The sequence below is a fragment of the Triticum aestivum genome, chromosome 6B (assembly GCF_018294505.1).
Source record: "Triticum aestivum cultivar Chinese Spring chromosome 6B, IWGSC CS RefSeq v2.1, whole genome shotgun sequence".
Lineage (NCBI taxonomy): Eukaryota > Viridiplantae > Streptophyta > Magnoliopsida > Poales > Poaceae > Triticum > Triticum aestivum.
The window spans coordinates 502,212,954-502,217,209 of NC_057810.1; the positions used below are offsets into that span (position 1 = coordinate 502,212,954).

The window sequence follows — 4,256 nt, forward strand, 5'->3', positions numbered from 1 at the left end:
TACTACACATTTCTTTTGGCCAAAGATGAGATGGGATGTTGAGCGTTTTATTGCTCGCTGCACTACATGTCAAAAAGCTAAGTCACGACTCAATCCTCATGGTTTATATATGCCTTTGCCTGTACCTAGTGTTCCTTGGGAGGATATATCTATGGACTTTGTTTTAGTTTTACCTCGAACAAAGAAGGGGAGGGATAGCATATTTGTTGTCGTGGATAGATTCTCAAAAATGGCACACTTTATACCATGCCATAAAAGCGATGATGCTGTTAATGTTGCTGATTTGTTCTTTTGTGAAATTATTCGCTTGCGTGGTGTGCCAAATACTATTGTTTCAGATCATGATACTAAATTTCTTAGCCACTTTTGGAGATGTTTATGGGCTAAGTTGGGGACTAAACTGCTTTTTAGTACTGCTTGTCACCCCCAAACTGATGGACAAACTGAAGTAGTTAATAGAACATTGTCTACTATGATTAGGGCTGTTTTGAAGAATAATAAGAAAATGTGGGAGGAATGCTTGCCTCATATTGAATTTGCTTATAATCGTTCATTGCATTCTACTACTATATGTGCCCTTTTGAAATTGTGTATGGTTTCCTACCTCGTGCACCTATTGATTTGTTGCATCTTCCATCTTCAGAGAAGGTTAATTTTGATGCTAAACAACATGCTGAATTGATCTTAAAAATGCATGAGTTAACTAACGAAAATATTGAGCGTATGAATGCTAAATATAAACTTGCTGGAGATAAGGGTAGAAAACATGTTGTGTTTGCACCTGAAGATCTTGTTTGGTTACATTTGCGTAATGATAGGTTTCCTAATTTGGGCAAATCAAAGTTAATGCCACGTGCTGATGGTCCTTTTAAGGTGTTGGAGAAAATAAATGATAATGCATATAAACTTGAGCTGCCTGCAAATTTTGGGGTTAGTCCCACTTTTAACATTGCAGATTTGAAGACTTTTTTTGGTGAGGAAGATGAGCTTCCGTCGAGGACGACTTGATTTCAAGAAGGGGAGGATGATGAGGACATCAATACTGTTGTTACACCCACAGTCCCTGCTACTATACATACTGGACCAATTACTAGAGCTCGCGCACGCCAATTGAATTACCAGGTACTTTCGTTTCTTGGTAATGATTCTAATGTTCATGAGAATATGATGTTGCCTAAAATGGATACATTTGTTTTGCTTACAAATGAAGGGCCTAGCTTGGAGAAGGATGAACATTGGAGCAATAACAAGCATGGAGATGATGGCATGCGCAAATGAAACAAGAACGGAGTTACAAGTGATAAGTGATGATTTCAGGACTTTGAAGCCACCATAATGAGTGCATGAAGCCCTGGACGAAATATACAAGATGCCACTTCATAAATTTCGTCCAGAGGCTATTCTAGGTGTTGCGTCACCTTATTATTGGGACAGGCCCATGTAATTTCGAAATACATAAGTATAGGCTATTTTTAGAGTCCGTGTGTGTGGGGAAACAAGAGATAGGGTTGGTTTCGGACCCCCTCCCCCAAGGGCCACGAAATTCCCCCTCTTCCTCCATATATATAGCCCTTAGGGCCCCGTTTAGACTTTGGGTTTTGTTTAGATTAAAAGTTGGCCATAGCTACAACTTCGCGTACTTCGTTTGTGTTCAACGACTAGACCAAGATGTCACAAAACCCCATCTTGATCAATAAAGCTTTCATCTTATATTTGCAATATCCAGATTGCAATCTCAGATTCTTGCTTGTTCTTCGTTTGCTCGCAGGAAATAGACCCTCGTAGTCAGGTTGATCGTGCTTCGGCATGGTCAATAACCTCTCGGAGTTGGTTTAGCGATTGCTAAGGCGCGACGTCCTCACACGTACGAAGTCGGATCGTCAAAGTCTACTCCTCCAAAACGATAATCACCATCTCATCGAAAGACGGGACACCTTTGCCTCTATCATAGTACGTATCTCCTTCACTACCCCTTGACAATCAGTTGCAATATGGATAGCTTGTAGTTGTAGATCGTTGCAGAGGTCCAGTGCTTCTCTGACCACCATCGGCTCAAGAGTAGCTGGGTCTCCTATCGTTTCAAAGACAACTGTCGATGCCCCAAGAAATGCACCGGTGTGATCCCTGCTGATTGCACCCACAACTCCATACCGGTCCGACCGCTCAACAGTTGCATCTGTATTTACTTTCACTACCCCCACCGACGGTGCAATCCATTGACTGGGGCGCGGAGCTGGAACAGAAGGTTATGCCGTGACTCGCTTTATAACCTAAAGATCGGCTTGTTGCGAAGATATGAATCCATGAATGGCGTGCGGCCTTTGAAAGACGTCTTCATAGATTGCTTTCCTTCTCGCCTTCCAGATGGCCCACAAACTCACTGCTAGACGTACAAACTCTTCCCCACTCAAAGCCTCTTGCATAGTGAACAACCACTTCTTCGCTCCATCCTCCTGAATAATGCTAAGCTGATCAAGAATCACTTCCGAAGATAGAGCCCAGGTGCTTCTAGATATTGGGCATTGTAATAGGGCATGTTTCCATGTATTCCACTGTCCACATAAGACACACGCAGTCGAAGTTGACATGTTGCGCCAGTGCAGAACTTGAGCTGACGGAAAAGAGTGTCGTGCCAATCTCCAAAGGAACATACGCACCTCAGGTGGGACTTGTGCTTTCCATATTGAGCTCCACTCCTTGCTCTGGAACATAGCGCTAGAAGAATCCTCCCTTTGATCAATATAGTTTTCCCGGCTTGACTTTGTTCTAACCAGCAATCAGTATGCCGAAGCCACAGTAAATAAACCCCTGGGGTTTTCATGCCATGCCCAGAAGTCATTGATCCGTCTAAAACAGGGATCTTGAGAATCTCTTCGGTGTCAAAACGTGTGAAGATCGACCTGACCATGTCTTCTCTCCATGCAGCAGTCGTGGTGTCAATTAAGTCCACCACAAGCTAGGGCTGATTCTGTACTAAGGAGCAAATTGGTCATTTGAAGCTGTCTCCGGGTATCCAATTATGATCCCAAATCCTGGTGGTCTCCCCATTCCCAATCCTCCTTATAATTCCTTGCAACAATACCTCCTTCCCATCCAAGATGGCCCTCCATATCTGTGACGGGTGGGATCCAAGCTCCGCCTCGAGAAGGGACCGATCAAGAAAGTATACAGCTTTCAGGATTCTGGAACTTAGAGATTCTTCGTTCAAAATCCTCCATGCTTGCCTAGCTAGAAGTGCTAAGTTAAACAACTCTAGATCATGGAAACCGAGTCCCCCCAAATGTTTGGGCATAGTCATCACATCCCAGGCCACCCATGCTGGCTTTCTCCTTCCCCTCTTGCTTCCCCACCAAAATTGTTGAATCAGAGAGGAGATGCTCTTGCACAAGCCCCTCGGCAATCTGAAACAAGACATAGAGTATACCGGTATAGCTTGAGCCACTGATTTGATAAGTACCACCTTCCTGCTGACGACAGAAGCTTCTCCGTCCATCCTTTAACTTTCTCGCAAACTCTATCACGCAAATATTTGAAGGTGCCATTTTTTGAATGCCCCACCTCCGTAGGCATCCCTAGATACCTATCATTGAGTGATTCATTTTGCACTTGGAGCTTGTTTTTCACATTGTTTCTCAAGTTCTGGGGGCACCCTTTGCTAAAAAATATAGAAGACTTTGCATGATTTATCCGCTGTCCAGACGCTTGGCAGTAGATATCCAGTAGGTTTGACACATGTTCTGCTCCCTTCACACTTGACTTGAAAAGCAACAGGCTGTCATCTGCAAACAAAAGGTGATTCATCGACGGCGCCGTGGGTGCCACCTTGATACCTGCTAACAGAGACGACTGAGAACTGGATTTCAGGAGGCACGAGAGGCCCTCTGCTGCAATCAAGAAAAGGTAAGGGGAGATAGGGTCTCCCTGCGGAATTCCTCTAGATGGTTCGAAACTCTCTAGTTTTTCTCCATTAAAAAGCACATAAACGAAATGTTTCAGTTCAGAAGATCTAAACCTGGTCATATGGGCCTATACTGCAGTTCGGTTCGGCCCATCTCTCTACTCATGTGAAGCGAATCGTAGTAAAACATGGGCCGGCTTGGATTCGGAGCAGCGCGGCTGGACGTGTAGGTGCGTCGACCTCCCGACGCCGGTCACCGGATCCGCCATAGCTCGATCCGGCGTCTTCTCTGGTTCTTCGCCCCAGCGAGCAGCGGTGCCCTCTCTCTCAAGCGACTAGACGGCGCTCTGCAGCGAGG

General features: G+C 44.8%; 1 protein-coding gene across 1 annotated transcript in view; it reads left to right on the forward strand.

Moving 5' to 3' along the window:
- Nucleotides 1–4,076: 4,076 nt before the first annotated feature.
- Nucleotides 4,077–4,256, forward strand: part of LOC123134304 (uncharacterized) — a 2,310-nt gene continuing 2,130 nt past the window's right edge. Inside the window, exon 1 of the mRNA XM_044553573.1 lies at nt 4,077–4,255. The gene's annotated coding sequence lies outside the window, so the exon portion shown is untranslated. The remainder of the gene's footprint in view (nt 4,256) is intronic.